General features: G+C 43.0%; 1 protein-coding gene and 2 long non-coding RNA genes across 15 annotated transcripts in view; 2 read left to right on the top strand and 1 right to left on the bottom strand.

Annotated features, from left to right (window-relative positions):
• The window catches only part of PLCB1 (phospholipase C beta 1), a 432,352-nt gene that overhangs the window by 88,696 nt on the left and 325,371 nt on the right, over positions 1–18,285 (top strand). The window lies entirely within an intron of this gene.
• Positions 781–7,657, bottom strand: LOC136790591 (uncharacterized). Its single transcript, XR_010830843.1, has 4 exons — positions 7,547–7,657; positions 4,601–4,648; positions 1,986–2,262; positions 781–795 (listed from the first exon to the last, which is right to left on the bottom strand). It is a non-coding gene; the product is annotated as an uncharacterized lncRNA (long non-coding RNA).
• Positions 7,660–18,285, top strand: part of LOC125182440 (uncharacterized) — a 34,892-nt gene continuing 24,266 nt past the window's right edge. Inside the window, exons 1-2 of the long non-coding RNA XR_010830847.1 lie at positions 7,660–7,745; positions 17,590–17,784. This is a non-coding gene — a long non-coding RNA (uncharacterized lncRNA). The remainder of the gene's footprint in view (positions 7,746–17,589; positions 17,785–18,285) is intronic.

The following is an 18,285-nucleotide window of genomic DNA, read 5'->3' as shown; positions in this document are numbered from 1 at the left end:
GCTGGGAAATCTCTGCACTACGTTCTGATCTGCGAGATTGTGCTGTCATATGAAGATCATAATAGTAGCAGTGAAGAATGCATGGTATCTCCAAGTTGTTTTGGCCCACTTAGTGCAGCATTTGATGTATCTAATATATTGTTTACACTGCAAAGTAAAATATTTCATCTATTACATTGGAATGAAAATAAACAAAACCGAAACCAAGGAAAAAGGCGTGAAAAGTAAATATTTGGGGGAAAATGTTACTCTGTGCTTCTTTCTAGTACTTTAATAGGTAAGAAGTAATTCCTTTGGTATTTCTTATAATTTCTGTTAGTTCCTTGCAGTGCCTAATTCTAAGAAACTCCACTACAACAAATGGATTTACACTTGTCCATAAAATGACCATTTTTGGGTAGTGCTTCTCACTGCTATCCTGCAGTGACGACGGTAGCAGACTCGCGTTCTGCCCAGCGCTGCCTCATGGCTTAATGAAATAGAGGATTTTCCATGCTCTCAACTGGATTTAGCCTATGGCTGTGAATGTCCTGTAGCACACAAGTAATGGCTTTTAGAACTGCATCTGCCAAACCTCCTGTCTGTGATTTGTGTACCATTGAGCACCATTAGGAGGCTCTGTGCTCGGGTGCCGCAGGCTTGGCTTTGGTTTGGAGGATGAGTGGAGGGAGGAGGGCAGCAGCATCTTCTCAGCCCTGCAGCTTCAACCGGCTTCTGCTTTTTGCTTGCAGCTGTCGGCATCCCTCACCTGACTGCAGTGGCTGACCGAGCCCTGGGACCTCCTCTTTAATTTCCCTGGGTGGGAATTAAAATGAAGTGTAACTTCTAACTTGTAACTCAGTCATGTATAGTGCAGGGCTAGAACTGGTGTGAATGCCATAAAAAGTGAAACGTGTGGAGCTGTAGAAAATCGGTCCAGCATGCTTATTTTCTAAGACAATTCTCTGAGATATAAACTGATGGCACTTGGTAGAAATGAGACTGGGATCCAGTTTCAGAAGTATTCTTGATGCAAACAAGGATGACATCTTGCTGAGTGTCTCCACAGCTACAGAAGCAGAGCTTAAAGCCTGCCCAGTCTTTTGGCTGCTGATGTGGATTAAAACATAGGACAGTTGTCTTTCATATGCTCTAATTAACATTTAAATTTAACCTGTAGCAAGACAATATTATTTTTTTCTAGTTACAGGAAAACTGTTGGAGTAGATTTTTTTTTTCCCTCTGCTAGAAGCACATCAAGCATCCACAGACAACTGAATTCAGTGATTCTCAGTGGGATAGCCAGAAACGGACAGAAAACATGATAGTATTCCTGCTACTGTTGCCGAGATGGGAAAGAATAATTCCCAAACTTGGCAGCTTGAGCCATTCAGCTGCCAAGTGATTTTACATGCAGCTCTGGGTATTAGCTTCAGTGCAGAGGAGGATAAAGGAAAGAAGGTGTGAAGGGATCAAATTCATTTATAGTTCATTGTCGTCTTCTACCATGGGTGATGTTAAATAACTTGTACTCAGTCTGTGTCAAAGTGGTGTTTGCTGTGGCATTACTATTGGGGGGAAAAAAAAAAAGACAGATTGGCTTCTAGAGGAACACTCTCTGCTCTGCTGCATCTGGGGATTTGTAGTGAGATACGGTAAGAGCTAGGAAGATTTGAAGGTGAGAGGATAATAAATTACAAAATAAACAACAACAACCCACCCACCATTATGTTAAGGCAACGTATAAGCAGAAACATAAGCACTCAACGACATACAAGGTTCTCATATTGGGGTTTCTCCTATAGCACTGAAAATACTGTATTAATCCTGTTACTGCTTTTCACATGAGCTGTGGGCACACAACAGCATGCATTTAAGAAACAAAACAAAGCGTGGATCCTGATCTTATATGGATATAAGACTTCAGTGTAACATTTTAAGATAAAATACTATCTTTGGAGATATTTCACTTGCTCAGAAGCAAATGCGCACAGCACAGAACTTACTAGCAAAGTATGAAGTGAGTGGATTTATAAGGCTATCACATTCCAACTGCAGTGTCAGGTGTTTCAGCATGCCATTGGTACAGCTAGAAGGGCACTGGCAGCAAACTCAGCGATAGATGGGCAGGACCTTGAGGTGGGCTTGGTTGCTTTAGGCATGGCCTAAAATGCTCCTGGATTTCATTTACTTGTTCATTGCCTTCAGATGTTGGCTCTGTTAAGCTGGTTTACTGCTGCCAGGTTCTCGAACAGACCCAGTGAAGTCCTTCATGCGGTGCTTCTGAAAAACAACATGACTTTTCCTAGCAAACTTCATGAATGCGTAGGTGGTACCTCCTTTTGTCAATGTGATAATGCTTTAACCTGTAGCATTGTCTGCCTGTTTTCCTGAGCAAACATACATGATTACAAGGCACTGGCTTCTAAAGATTATCTTGGAAATAAATACTGCTTGCACCTGTGGGCCCTGCAACCCCCTGCTCAGTAGCTAAATCTTTTGAGCACCTGCAGGCCTTCTGTATGCTCATAAGTCACTCCAGGCTGTTGCTTTTGGTTGAATTCGGCTTGCTTCCCTTTTTAAGAACTGAACATCAGCTATTACCGAGAATCAAGTATGTACATTTTCAAATTATTGGATGGACAATTTCTTCAAATGACTGCTAATGAGCAAAGTGTACTTAGCATCTGACCTTCAGGCTGGTTGGATGCGTAGGGTCTGTGTGATGTAGCTGTTCCTTCCGCTGATGAGCACAGCTTCTGGTACAACTGGGGTTTCAGTTCAGAGATTAGCATTTGCTAATTCAGTTCTCATTTCTGAGAATATTCAGTAATATCACTTAATTCAACATTTCCATTAACTTCCCAGTTACTTAAATTGTTCTCTTAGAGTGCTTATGGCAAAGGCAATAAAGGCAAGCCAAGCCTGTTCCTCTGTGCTTGAGAGAAGACTGAAGTGCTGTATTGCTATCACCTGTGCCGATGAGCACCTGAAATGAGTTAAACTATATAGCACTGAGTTTCAGACTGTTTCTAAGAAATTGCTCTTGTTGTAAGCACAGAAATTCTGTGGCTGGGCTCTCTGCTGACTCCTGTGGAGCGTATCTGCCCAGTTTCTGGTGAGTTGGTAGCAGAAGACATAGGATTTAGGGCATGGTTAGTTGGTGCCAATCCAGGCAAGTTGGTGCCTGAGAGGCTGTACCTTTGTCTGGGCTGGGGGCAGTGCTGGCATAAGCACATGGCACAGCCTCTTGGAAATTTGGGGGAGCCCTCTGGAGACTGCATGCCCTTAGCACTGACCTTTCAGGTGGGAAGACGGAACATAAGGGATTGTTAGAACAACTTTACGCTCCCCACACCTAGAGTTTTCAGGGCTGAAAAGGGCTGCTGGTGCATGTGGTGTGGCTGCTGAGCATGAGGCAGGAGGGAGCTGCTGGTGATGGCCATGCCAGGGATGGGGATACAGCCTGGGAGCTCTCCTTGGGCAAACAATGGAAACGGAGAGCTTGTGGGAAGGCAGCTTGCTCTTTGTGGCCTAGAAACTGGAGAAAAGTGTGCTGTCTTGTAAAGGTTTGAAGCGCTAACTTTAGCAGAGCTGTTTATTGAAAATTAATGTTGTATTCTGGAAGACCTTAGATGACCTAAGAAATTTCTTCAGATAACGGCATTACATAAGGATGGTAGGAAACTAGGTAGACTTTGAATGCAGCATTTTCTGGTTGTGGCTCAACTATATGCAAATTTTCAAGTTATTTTTAACATTTGTTTCTTTTTGGCTGATGCTTTTATAAAATATTTACGGTTACGTTAGTTTACTTTTGTGTACTTGGTGACTGATCCTTGTAATGCTGCAACATTAAAATGGGGTGGTTTTCCTCCTTTTTAAGGGGGACAGCTTATTGCATGTGTTATGTATCTGTATGGTGACTGGAATTATTTGCATAGTTTTCTTTTAATCCGAAGATCCTAAGAAGTCCCAGCGAATCTCCAACAAAAACATTTGTCTATATTCATACTATGAGAAGCTTTGCTGTTGTGACTTTAAGATGTGCTTCCACTGTGACTGGCTGATTAACGTTTATTTTCAAGGATTCTGCATTTATTTTGCATCCTATTTCCATCTTGCCTTCAAACACTTTGTGAGACTGCAAAACTAGTCATAAAAGCAGAGGCTGACCCTGTGAATTTTATGGTCTGTCGTATACTTGCTGGTCTTAGTAGCAGCAGTATTATGCTTATACAGTTCTTAGATTTTGCACATGAAAGCAACTTTCCTAAGTAAAACAATTCTCTCTTACGGTCAGGATATAGTAAGACCAGCTCATACGTACATAAGATAATTTTACCGCTAGGAAGCCCTCAGTGGCTGAAGTGAAGCTTCCAGCGTCCAGATGCTGACCATTTGTTAAGCCTCTTCCCATCTGCGCTTTATTGCTTAAATAAATATAATAACTAAAATGGTCAAGCATGTGAATAATATTCTCTGAGAAAAAATAGTAGCTCAACACAGGATCTAGATGTTTTTCATTCTATGGAGAGAATGGCCAGGAGGCACTACTTGAATGCGAGAAATCCAGGGTAAGAAACAACAGAGAGTGAATAAAGGACAAGTGCTAATGTACCTAATGGCAGCTGGCAGGCTGGATTGTTTTCCTTTGGTCTCTTGATGCCTAGAAAGGGAAAGAAAATAAAGACTGTCAGAAATGAACTGTAGTGTATGAAGAACCGCAGAGTGACTGGGTGGTGTCTGTGACAGTGATGCGTATCTAGGACTTGTTTATTTCTAGCTTGCGTGTCTCATGTTTGGAAATAGACAAGCTTTTTGGTCACAGTCCTGCAGTAGAGCGTTCTTGGTAAGGTGGAGTAACTTAGTATTTTGAATAGTTATTTTATTTTAGTCTTTGTTATTACTAGTAGTTTATAACCGTTTATTAATTTGTTTCTTTTAAGGTGTGTTTATCTCGAGAGTGGCAGACACACTATTTCTAAACCATGTGGTTACTGAACAGAGCTGTCCTCTTAGTTTTCTGGCCTTAACTTGAAATGTGCTTTCATGTTGGCAAAGGGAAAATTTTTGGACTGTGTTCAAGGTCCCAAGATTTTACCATATCTGGATGTCCACTTGCCTGTGTTTGTTCCCCTTTGGCTTTCATTTTTCAACAACGCTGCAGAGAAAGCACTTACTGGCAGCAATGCCGAAGGAAACAGCAACTTTTGAGTGACAGATGCGGAGTCTTCTCCGTAACTGTGCTCAGAGCGAGCGAGTGCAACTATTCACATCTCCAGCTTAATTCCCAGAATTTGCCTCCTTTGGAGAACGTGGACGGCTTAGCGGCTGTGCGGCTGATTAAAACTAATCGGGGCTACGCAAATTCAGAGATGTAGACAGCCATCAGTTGCCAACTGAGTTAAAACAGATTGTTAGCCAGCTCTCTGTTGATGTGATTAATGACCCAAGTTGGTTGTTTTTAAGCATATCGCTGCCAAAGTGTGCTAAACAATAAAAACAGGAAACTTGAGCATCTCGAACCTCTTTCCTACTGTGGTGTCACCAGACATAGCGGAACGGAGGCTTTGCTGTGCGTGGGCTGAGCAGTGTGCAGAAGCAAGGGATGGGATATTTAGGGACTGATTATGCTTCTGCCGCACCCAGGCCACAGGCTGCTCGAAGACAAGAGCATTGGCAGTGATCTGCGAGGAACCACCTGCTTCCTCGAGATTGCTGTGATGTATCTTAGTTCTTGCTCTCTGTCCCAACATATGTTTCCTGCTCTTGGGTTTGGGACCAAGAAGAGAGCATGGCCGTAGGAAAAGGAATTTCAGAGCTCCTCTCGGAGCATCGTGGGGCCGCGTACCAAATCTGCAAGGCAGCAGGGCTTCTTTCTCCCTCTGCTGTGCTTGGTGGGTGGTGGAAGGGGGAGTAGGACACCACAGAGAATGTCTCCTAGTTATGGCAGGTACTGAGAACAAGGGGCAAAGTGAAGGAGGAGATCAAGTCCGTAGGTTGGAAAATGTCCCTATAATTTTGGTTGTGACCATATTAGGAAGCTTGTACCCACTTTTATGCAGGTGAACTTATTCTGAAGCACCCCAGTCTTCCTACGAAAGCTAAGGGAGTCTGAGTGTTTGCCCCCTTCTGAAGTTGTTTGTGCGTGTTCAGCATTTGCCAAAAACTCTTAGTGCATTGTTGTAAGTGGCAAAGAGTGAAGTGGCTGATGCCATAGATGCATTCTTCACTGATACTCATTTCTGTGCTATCAACTTTGGAAGAGCTAAGTGTGAGAGAACTGCTACAATTCCCCTGGCTGAATGCTATGTTTATGACTATTTAGTCGTATATTTAGTGATATTTAGCTCCAGTGTCAGCTGATGGTGCTGAGACTAGAAGGCAGAGGCTGTAGTAGGTCCATCCTTCTTTATCTCCTGCAATTTTCATTTCATTTTCATCTATGTGTTGAGTATTATCAGTAGCTTTTATAAAAAATTAAGTATTAAATAACAGTACTAAACACAACAGTAACTAGTCATTTCTAAGGCTATTACAAGTCTAAATCTGAGAAAGTTTAAAGTGCTTTTCATGTCTCTATTAAACATAATAAATTAATAAAAGAATAAGTTATTCTTAAGTAAACACTTGATTAAAAACAAATATGCCTGCTTATAAGCCAGAACCAATTAAGTAATGAAAGAACTGGTCAGCCTGTTAGTTGAAGTACTTCTCCATTTCTTTGTTTTAGGTTTTAAGTTAATATTTTCCTCTATTAAGCTTTATGAGCCTTATTGGTGTGTGCACATGTGTTTTTATATAAACTGCCAGTTTATATGATTGTTAGTTTACTCATCTCAGATTCACACCGCTTAAATCGATGAACCTTTCCTGGTGTTCTTGTAGGAACCAAGAGCAACCAGGCAATAAAGCAAATTGCTGTGCAGGATCAGGTGGAGAAGATTTCCCCTGCCAGGACTCCAGACACATGTACTTGCAATTCTCCTGGTAGATGTTTTACAGCTGTGTAAATACTCGATTATTATGTGCTGCTTCTTATCTGGCTTGCTTTTTTCATTTCTAAAACTATAATACTGATCTTAATTCTGTGTATAATGTTTCCCCTACCAGCTCAAACAACTCTTTCCCTTGAGTTTGTGTTCTTAATTGCAGCTTAGATCAACTCTCTCCTTTTTTTGTGTAACATTTCTTTCCTTTTGATCTGGAGACCTACTTCAAACATGTTGTAATTGAGCATGCATCTGCCACATCCTAAACATTTACTCTTAAAAACTGCTGTTAAGCTGAAATTGTCCCCTGTTCTCAATTCATGGAGCCAGGAAGGTCTAAAGAAAAGAAGCTCTCAAACCGCCAATTTTGTTTTTACTGTTATTTTGGGTGCTAGAATCTTCTTAAGCCAGCTGGTTTTACTTCACTTGGTATAAACGCTGCTAACATCTATCAGACTCCAGGGAGCAGTTGTCAAAGCATTGAGAATAATCCAGCAATCCATCCATCTGATGGCTTATTTTTGAATGTGGCTGTTATGGGAAAAATTAGAGTGCAGACTGCTGTGACGTACCTACTGATGTGGTGCTGTGCTGCGCTCCTTGGTGACGCCCGAGCATGTCACAATAAGGGGGTAATGGTCACAGTAAGGGAAGGCCTGGTCCCATTCTGCTGTGTGCTGTGGATCAGGGCGTGAGCTGTGTCTGGCTCGCTCGGGAGTACACAGGCTAGTTGGGTGCCTTGGTGCCTCTAGATCATCTCCAAGAAGAAGCGTGAGTGTCCCTAAAACACGGGATAAGTTCTGATGTAGCTGGGGACTGGCAGAAGTGCGTGTTATAATAAGGTCCTGTAAAAATGCACATGTACGCATGGCATATTAGTCAGTTGTGAAGAGGTGTTACTCCTACGGCTCTATTGGGAGACCTCTCTACCTGCAGTGTAATGCTGGCTGCAGACCTTCTGTGCGAAGGGGACAGAAGGGAAGGTATTTGACTGAAATGTAAAACAGTTTGGGGGAAAAAATGTAAGCCATGCTTTTGAAGCCTTAGAGGTTACTTCAGTACTTGTTCTGGATTCATCTTCACCAATTCTTTCTCCGTCAGCAGGAATTAGCAAATACAGTATTGACTGGAACAGTACAGTTAAGATAGTGTATGTCGAATCATCCTTTCAGCTTTCCTTAACTGCCTTGTCTTTTCCTCTGAGCTGTTAGCTAATGATTTAACCACTATTAATTGACTTTCCTGAATTAGTTTGTGTGGAAGGCTATGGAAGATGCTGGAGGTCTTCATAGCTGGAAGTATGCCTTGTGTTAATAGATATGGAACATGCTCTCTGCTGAATATGAAGTTGCTCTGCCTTAAAGTAAAAGCAAAAAGGACCTCAAACCTGCCCCTGAGCAGGTTTGACACCCCACTGGATGTCACTAAGTGCATCCTAGAAAAAGGTGAGAGGGTTTTTGTAGTCTTTTGATATAACTCACTATGAAATATTGCAGCAAAATAGTCTGTTTCCTCTGAAGCTGGATGACTTTTTTCCATAGAGGAGCTCAGTCTAATATTTAGGGATTTCTTCACAGTAGCAAGTAGAATTGTGTCATTTTGATAAAGCGGAATTTCATTTAATTGGATGAATACTTTTTAAAACTATAGCCTTCTTAAAGAGTTTTTGAACAAATAGACACATGGGAAAACTAAATCGAGTTAATTTTTTAAGCAGCTTGTCGTACTGCATCAAAACTCTGCGTGGATGCTTTTCTTCAGCATTAAAGTGGACTAATTCGATTTAGTTTACTTCACTTCCAAACTTAAGTAACAAAATCATATTAAAGTCACTTTAATTTTGAAGGAAAGCATGCACATAGAGTTTAACTAATCTTCTTTAGGTCATACGTTAAACTGCCAGTTGACTTCTCTGAGCATCCCTGTGAAGTCATGCCCTGAGATCCAGAGACCTCATCTAAGAACTTCCATCAACTTCAGCGACAGTCTTATTCTAGGTAGAGGTGGCAGTCTGCGGCCCAACTATGTAATGTTAGTGTCACTAAAATGCAAATGTAATTTCTACCCTGTAGATATGCTTGGTACACCCCAATTTGGTTTAATACTGAGTTAACGAAGCTCTAAGAAAATGTTTCCGAGTAGTTTGTTTTAATAGTTTGTTTCATCATTACGCGCATTGACTATTACAGCATTTGGAAATAAAAATAGACACTAGTATTTGAGGTTGACCTAGGTTTCTGTGGCAGGTGAGATGGTATCGTTGGTGTGTATTAGTGGTTTGAGTGACAGTGCCCAGAGGGTGGTTGCAGTAAAGCAGCTGTAACCCATTTCCCTTCTCGATCTGTAGATTTTAAACAACTATGTGCAGGCTTTAGGCAGGTGCTTACTCTTTCTTTGAGCAGCACTATCTGAAAGAGAGGAATGCAGGTGTGTGACTCCGGGTCACTGGAACCACCACGTTGCTCTCACAGACCCAGCCTGGCATCGCTCCGTCTTGGTGCATATCACGGCGATGTGAGTGGGTGCCATGCTGGCCTGTGTGCCCTCCAGGAGGTACGGAGCTTGCCTGACATGTTGCAAGGTGCCAGGGGCTCCACGTGGGGCACAGGGGGTTTGTGGCCGCTGCCTGGGTAATGTGGGCACGGCTGCTCTGCTGAGGAGGGTTTGAGCCCTGATCCATGTGGACATCAGTTACTTGGCCAGAGATCACTCCTGAAAACGGTGCCCTTTGGAGCACAGGTGCAGCTGTGAGGGGGGTGCAGGAAGGATCCTTTTACCTCTTGATTCCACAGTGTATTTCATAAAGCATCAGCTGATGTCTTGGCATCCAGGAAACAAGAGAAAGTTGAAAGGATGAAATGCATGCGCTTAATAAGCGCATTCACAAATGCCTTCTGTTGGCAGGTAATTATGTGACCCACGGCGAGAAGATTTTTAAGTGTCACGGTGGTGAGGTCCCAGGAATGTGTTGCAGAGGACAGGCACAGGTTTGCTGGAGAAGTTGTGTGCAAGTGTTTTATTTCTTTTCGTGTTTTTACCAAAGGCTGAAGCTAGTGCTTAACAAAGTTAAAAGACTTGCATTGACTTCAGTGGTATTTTTGAAGTAGACCTCAATCCTCAAGAAAAATCCTTATGGTTTGATATATTCCTTTTGGGACACTCCAGAAAGAAATAGCTTGAGAATATCTTGGCAGATAAAAATGATCCAAGTATGTGAACGAAGCCTCCAAGGCACCCTGCTCTTGCGGAGCTGGCATTGTGTTGGCAGGGGAAAATCAAAGGAGATGCGTGCCGTGCTGTGCACACCCTGATCCCACCCGTTTCTGACAGCTGCTTGAGTCAGTCTGCTGAGGGGATTGGGCCTTGCTTGGTTTTGGTTTTGCATCCTCATGTTCTGCAGTGCACCACTTTAAAGCAAAGCAGCGTGCACATGGTTGTCAGAGGAGGGGTAGCACATGTTTGTCTGATTTTGTTCGGGTGCTGTGTTTAACTGCAAGTTTTATCATCTTGCTCATGGACAGAACCTGAGCGCGTGCTCTTCTGCTTGCCAGGACATCGCCTGGGTCACTCCATCTTTCAGGTCTCAACGAGCAATGTTTTCCAACATCTTCCCCTACGGATGGGTTTAGGCTGAGCTGATTTGAAGGAAATACTGCAATCTGGACAACTGCGGGGAGTTACTTGCAATACTGAGATACTGTCCCAGAGACCAGCCGGTGGTTACAGTGTGCCGCAGCATTCTCCCAGGCTGGAGGCAATTATAGCAACTGCTCTCTGACCTGAGAGGAGAATTTACAGCCTGTTAGTATTTTCTAATTGCAGCCATCAGAAATCTCAGCCCTATCCATAGGTAACACGGTGGCCTTGAAATCCTGGGATGGGTCAGAAGCTGTGTCGCATAAAATTGCCCCTGAAATTGCAGAGCTGTCTGTGAGACTTACTGGGCAGGTGGGACAGGGTGCACGGTGTTAGCATCTCCACCTGACTTAGCTCACCCTTGCAGCTGGCTGTGGCTTATAAAAGACCTTGCTCTCTTAATAGGATGGTTACCCATCGTTCTGGCATGTTCTGGTGGCCAAGCCAGACTGGATCGAGCACAGCCCTGTCTGGCAGCTGCTCTGCTGACAGTTCTTGTCATCTCTCAGAGGAGAACCATCCCTTCCTGGTCGTGGTGGGGCTCCTCCCTGTATCACCCCATCTGCTCATCCCACTCTCACCCACCAATACGATCAGATTTTTCTGTTTGCTTGCTTAAAAAATTGTTCTGGAATTGTTGGAGGGGATTTTAAACGTTTTATTGTGTTTCTTGGAGATGGCAAGTTGTTTCATGACATGGACTATCTGACAACAGGGATTCTTCCAGGCTGATACAAGTCCCCCCAGTATCTCCACATTCAGCTTTCTGTGTGTTGGTGCTTGTTGTGTTTGAAAAGTATGTTGGTTTGTTTCCCCAGGTTGTTGACAGTGCCGTTGGCAAGATTAGATTCTGGTGTAAAACACATTGCCATGAGCATAAACATGCATGATACTATTATTTTGACTTGTAGGAAGGTTGAGTCTCCCAATAAAATTGGAGAGGGATGTTTTGCAAGTGATTCATCATTTATTGAGATAATTTATCTTCTCTTCTTTGAAGTCCTCCTATGCTCCACTGTGAATGAATGTCAGGCGTTCCTCTTGATACGAGAGTACTCCTCCTAAAATAAAATGTATAGAGCTAAAATTGTATGCTCTTAAAATTGCACTCTGACAGTACAGAGAAGTTAGGTCTGGTGGCTGAATCCCTGAGCAAGCTGAACAGGTAGTTTTTATTTTCACTTCTGCTAGAGATCTTCAGTGTCACCTTGACCAATTCACTTTATCCGTGGCCTTCTCCCCAAGAGCAGAGTAAAGGTAATGTTTTCATTTTCTTCTGTAATTCTTGCTGTAATTTGTAAGCACTTTGGGGTAGGGCTTGCCCCGTACCCTGGCCGAGTGTGCACTCATTATTTGGGTCGCGCAGCAACAGCAGGTAGGAGATAAACATGGGGTGCTTTTAGCACCCTGTGGCGATGCAAGCCCTGATAGAAGCATTGCTTTACCAGCATAAACGTGTTTTGTTTAGTTTTTCTTGGTATAGCTCTTTGTATTCTGTAGAGTTTGTTGAAGTTAAACCATAAATAGTTATGATAAGTCTGTCTACAGTGAGCAATTTCCTGACCAAAGTGTAATGACAGAGTTTATTAAATATAGATCTCATCCTAGTGTGTACACAAAGCCAAATGCAATTAAGCTGTGTCATGGGCGAAGCCTAATTATAACAACAGGTAAAATTCTGCAGCCGGTCTTGCCTTTAAAATTGCACAGCCATGCTGAGCGACAAGTAATCCAGTACTTTGCTCCAGCTGAGGTATTTACCCAGTCGCCTTCTGTTCTCCACGAGAAACTTATTAAGGTAGATGTGTTTTGCATCGTACGGCCAGAATTGATGGAAGCAGGAGGTATCCCGTGGCACGAAACGCGGAGCTGCAGGTTCCCCCGGGAGCGCCCCGCTGGCAGCGCACTCTCCCCTCCCTGCCACAGAGCAGTCCAGCTTGGTGACCTTTGGTTTCACACAGACAGGAGTTTAATCGCATATAGACGGGGCCCAGCTGGTTGGATCTTTAAATAGTTGCGAGTGCTTGACTGGAAATAGTGTGGTTCAAAAAGGAAAAGTTTCTCGTCAGTTCAGGCTACTCTGCCTGCTGCAATGCCAACCGCACCGGGATCGAGTGCGTTCCCCAGGCAGCATTTCTGAGCTGCGGCCCCAATTCTGCAGGACGGAGCTGAAGTGGAGGCCCTTCACAGAAACCTTGCTCACCTTGGAAGCGAATCCAGGCACAGCAACCTCCGCGGGTCTGCAGCACGCAGATGGCTCGTGTTGTGCTGGTAGCAAGCGTGAATGCACCAGTTGTTCGGTGTCCTGTAACACAAGACACTTGTTAAGAGGCGAACAATATGGTGTTTCACTTGGAGCCTACACGCATTTTATTTACCAGTGCTTACGTGGGAGGGCAGGGTGCCATTGTTGGCTCCCAGCGGCTGCAGAGCGAAGCTGGAGCAGTTCTGTGGGTTGCCTCAGGGTTCCTCCTCCTTTCTGTGGGGATGCAGACAGAAGAGCTGGGTCTGAGCTATTTTAAATGCTTTGTTTTTGCTTTGTTTCACTGTGTCCAACCCGGAGAGAGAGGAAGTGCTTGCTGACAGTGGGAGGCTGTTAGTTCTGCTGGAAGCACATAAGTAAGTTTTTGTAGGGTTTCCGTGCTTTTTGGACTGGAACTTCTTTTCAGCGCTGGATTCACTTGCAGCTTATAACGATATATTGAGGTAGGGATTCTGGTGTATAATATAAAATATTAGATAATGTTCCCATTCCTCACCTTACCAAAGCCTTTGGTTTTAACTGTGAATGTTATGCTGTGCTTATCTCCTGCATCCAGCTCAGCCGAGTGATTCCGTGCTAAAATGGGACTTCACTGACATACTGGGGAGTTCCTCCATGTGCCGCACAGTTAGCTGAACAAATACACGAAGCTCTCCTTTTACTGAGGATATTTTCTTTTGGAAGTAAAGACAGGATGAGATCTAGAAATTGTTTTTATCAAGCCACAAAACACTATCTATTTATTCATGAAAAATGAACAGATAGTGGATGAAGTCTTGGCTATGTGACAAAACATCCCTTAGAACAAAGGTAGCGCCTGTAGCATCTGCCAATTTATTGTGCAGAGCTGGAGAGCTAAATGCCCTGGAGCTCTTTGTCAGTATCCCAAAATCTGTGGTGTTCGGAGGGCCTGGGCTAACCCCTTCTGCAGAAACAAGTGCCTGACCTGGTGACTGGGAAGAGGTGCTGCGAGCTGTCTCTCTGATCCCCCTGCCCTCGTTACAGCAATTTCTCCTGTACTGAGAGCACCTACCCACGGTGATGCTGTCTGCTTCAACCCAGTTTGTCTCACGAATATGCATAAGCAGTTTCTTTCTTTTAAAGTTCTTACAATTGATAATTCGAAGTGGCTAAGTCAGCTCCTTAGACACTGGTTATTTGTTGCAGTAAGTCCACTGGTTGGAAATCCTGACGGTGGTGATGAGAGGAAGGAGCACATGACAGCGTGCAGTGTAGGCGCTGTATTTTAATACCAGGGTGTTGAGCTAGGAAGAGCAAAGGAATACATGTGTTCTTTACGCGCTGGTGTTTGAGTTATCTTTTTTTCTGTGTTGACAAGCTTCCCATGGGAATTCTCCTTGAACAGGCATCTTGAAATAAGAATTATAATATTTAATGGTCTTTAAAAATATTTATTTGCTTTTGACTTTCAGAGTTAAAGTAATACCTCTGTGAGAGCGACATGTCTATGCGGTAGCTTTAATTTACTGCAAGTTTGATTAATGCTAATTTGTTGATGTAAAAGGATTTATTTTGGTGACTTAACTGTATTAACTGAGAAGAATAAATGTCCTAATTTAATATTTACGTAGTTGTCCTAGTAATAGACTTCCTACGTCCTAATTATATAAGAAAGCCAAGTGTCTGTACTGACAATAGTTCATATATACTCGTAGGTTAAGAAGCAGAGATAGGTAATCAGACTTTATTCCTCACAAGCGACTCTTATCTCATGAAACAAGCAAAAGCTATTTTATGACCCATTAATTTACAGCTGGTTCATAATGATGCATATTTTCATATTTTTATAAGATTCTGTTGCCATCATGCTCAGGATTACTCAGATTGCTTACAGATTGCACTTCATTTCTCTTATTTCTTCCCCTAAAGGTATTAATAGGGTCATCAGAAATATTTATTTTTAACGAGTTTGTACTTGAACACATCTTAATTTTCCAACTTTGATATCTTGGCAGTTAATGTTTGACATTTGATAGGTTTCTTCTAATTCTCTTGATCTTACTGCCTGTAGTTTTGAAGTCAAAAAAAATAAATCCGTCCTGTGGTTGTTTGATAAATAAGATAATTACCTGGTTTCTGATGCTTAGTTTTATGTAGTAATTTTGAGACACACCATGTCTGTTTTGTGGGAGAACTTTCCATGTGAGAGGGGAATGTTACTGACTTTGATGTATTTTAGTTCAGTAAACTGGAGGGAGTGAGCATCCTTAGGTTGAGAGAGCAAGCTCAACACACAAATTTTGAAGTCGTGCTAGTACAGAAGCCTTTCTAACTTCATTCATTCTGGCCATTTCCTTTAGGAAGAAAACTTCAAAGGCACAAATAGCTATTTTCTAGTGAGTGTAGGCTGTTTAATTGTCCCTTTGTGGCTTTGAAATCTCAGCTATGTTTTAGGAAACAGAGGGACTGCAATTGATTTGTGCAGTCTGTTATCATTCAGTAGCAAAGATAAATTGTTAAATGTTCTTAAAGCACAATGTTACAATAGGAAATTGTTGTTATTTAATATCAAGATAAATCAGGGAATACAAGGACTAATTTGGAGGATGGAAAACAATCACGTTTTAGAAAGGCTTTGTTTGTGGCACAAATCTGCATGTCAAAGACAACAGCAGCTAAATGATGTAGAATCTCATGTGCAATTAATTTATTTGGGGGGGGAGTTGATGCTACTTTGTGACTAGGGTAAATCCTTTGAATCTTAGATGCTTTGAACATTTTTGTCTGTCTTTTTAGCAGTGCTCTCTGCTTTAGGAATTAAAGTCTGCCCAATAGTGTGGAGCAGCTAGGTTGCTGCTGCTTGTAATGAAAATAAACAGAAATTAAAATCAGGGCAAGGTCTTTGCCTGAATAAGGGGTGGTGGTTTGGTTCAATTTGACTGTCACGATTTTAGTGACTGCAGTGTCCCGATTCAGGAAAGCTTTCCGATTTCAGCGTGTAGCAGCAGAAGTGAAGTTACATTATGCACTTAACCTGTTCTGGGGGAGGGAAGGACGTTAGTGGCTGCATATATGCTGCCTGCAGTGTAGCTGGGAATTAGTGAAAGCCAATTTGATTAAACGGGTCTGGATAGCAAGATGACTGTGTGTCACAACTAATTACTTGGGTACATCTAGCTGGTTTTGCTCACAGCTAAATAACAGTTTGAAAAGAACAAGTTAATTTCACACGGTGTTCTTTAGCGGGAACGGGGGCCGGGTGATTGCTTCGTAAACCATTTCACTCAGTTTATTTTCAGAGAGCTTTCAGTGTGCTAGGAGATGATCAAATGTTGCTTTGTAGCTGAAGAGTGTGATGCAGGCTGAGTCCTCGTGGATGCTGAGGAGTGCCTAAATGCACAATAAATACACTGATCTTCCACGAATACTTTGAGTGCAGCCCGACTGCAAGATTACCACCAGGCTGGAGAGAAGCTAAATGATAACGTGAAACTGGATACCGTGGATGCAAAGGGGAAGAGTGCAGCTTATGTTGGAGTCAGTAGCAAAATGCCCACGAGCTCTGGCAGGGCAGGCTTTTGTTCACAGTATTACAGGTATACCTTGATACAACCAAACTGAAACTGTGGGCTGGGACTGCAGGGCTCTTGTCTTAATTTGTGGCCACGTGGAACTGCTCAGTTTTAAAGCACAGTGACAGTAACCAGAAATACATCAACAGCATGAATATTATGTCTCAAGGGAAATATTTTATCCTAATGAAAGCAAGTCTTGCACAGCTGTTGATGCGGGTCCCATTTCATCCTCACACACTGCCCTAGCATTTGCACCCGCACACCCTAGCACAGACAGCAACCCATGCTGGGTGCTGGGATTAAATAAGTGCCGTGGATCACCTGAGGAATATTGCTGTTTAAATGACATCTAGAAGGTTTCTGATTTAGCTTAATATTGACATAGTACTAGACTCTACACAGAGTACTTCTCTCAGGATCTTAAAATGATTCAAAATAAACCTTGCATTATACTAATGCATTGCTAAATGCTGACTTAAGAACAAAGTTGCTGCAATGAAGCATCAGTCTGCTGTGTGCTTCGCTCTGGAGATTATCCTGTTTTACGTTGCTGACCTGATCACCTGCATTACTCTAAAGAGAACTGGAGATCTCTTTATTGTCACGGCTTTTGCAATTTCTGTTTCACCTTAAAAAAAAAAAGGGGGGGGGAGGGGGAGAGAGGGGGAGGAACAGCCTGTGTGCCAGGTAGGTCAGCGTAGCCTTGCTCATCGGTGCAGCGCCACGGAGTTGATGAGGCAGTGCTTCAGGTACAGCAGAACTGTAAAAGAATGAATGCACACATCGTGTACCAGGTTAAAAGTGCTGTGCTAGCATATGCCCTGTCACGAACACCCAGCAGTAACTGCATATTTCAGTTGTGACCCGTGCTGGCTAAGTCTTGTGGAGTGCAGGGTTTCTGAATGGGATCGTCCATGCTGTTAGAGAGGCACTGTGGGGTTATTCCTCTCTTAAGTAGAACTGGTAGGGCATGTCTCCAAACGGTCAAGATGGTAATTTTCTTTTTTTCTGCTTAAGAGATTGCTTAGTTCATCAAATAGGCAGCTTTTAGAAAACTTATATTCTCAAAAGAAATGTTATGAGGATACACTGGAAGCATGGAACTGCTCCTTTTTTGGGCCACCAAAGTGAAAACAGCTTTTTCTTTTTCAGCAAGAAAGTATTTTTTTTTTTTCAATAGAAGTCGGACAATGTGCTGTTATTCATCAGAATTTCTTGTGGGAAAAATTCTCACTAACCGGGGGAAAAGAGCTCCTGGGGTTGCAGCTTCCCCTCCATTACGTGGAACCTGATAAGAGACGTAAGCACCTTGTGGCCTGCTGAACAGACGCCGTGTCCTCCTTCGTGTGCTAGGGCAGTGCAGCAGCTGGAAAAGGTGAGCGTGGCCCCTTCACCAGGTGGGCTGAGTTGGGAAAAGGCATTTCCTCTCCCGCGTCCTTCCGTCACCTCCAGTACAGCATCACCATGCCTACAGTGCTGGGATGTGCATGGCTCTGCTCTGAGCTAGGTGAGCAAGGGTGGTGCTTTATTACCAGGTGACCTTGCCTGATTTAACGAAGCAACGTGTCTTTGGGAGGTTTTCACAAGGCACTGACTGGGTGCTACCTACCCGTGGCAGGAAGGTACCTTCCTTGGCAGGGAAGACAAAGCGTGTAGGTGTGAAGCTGCCAGCACTCCAGGCAGTAGATGACTTGGGAAGTGACATGCTGATTATGTGGGTGGTGGAGATACGTCTGCAGTGTGATTTGGCTATGTAAAGAATGAGTACATTTAAAAGCTACAGAAAAAAGTTGTGGGTTGTTTTTTGGGTGTTTTTTTCCTTTTTTTTTTTTTGATTATGATTTTAATCTTTAGCTCGTTTTGATCTGAAATGTCC

This window comes from Anser cygnoides, chromosome 3, assembly GCF_040182565.1.
Source record: "Anser cygnoides isolate HZ-2024a breed goose chromosome 3, Taihu_goose_T2T_genome, whole genome shotgun sequence".
Classification (NCBI taxonomy): domain Eukaryota; kingdom Metazoa; phylum Chordata; class Aves; order Anseriformes; family Anatidae; genus Anser; species Anser cygnoides.
The sequence above is the reverse complement of the archived record's forward strand: the minus strand, read 5'-3'. Positions and strand labels throughout refer to the sequence as shown.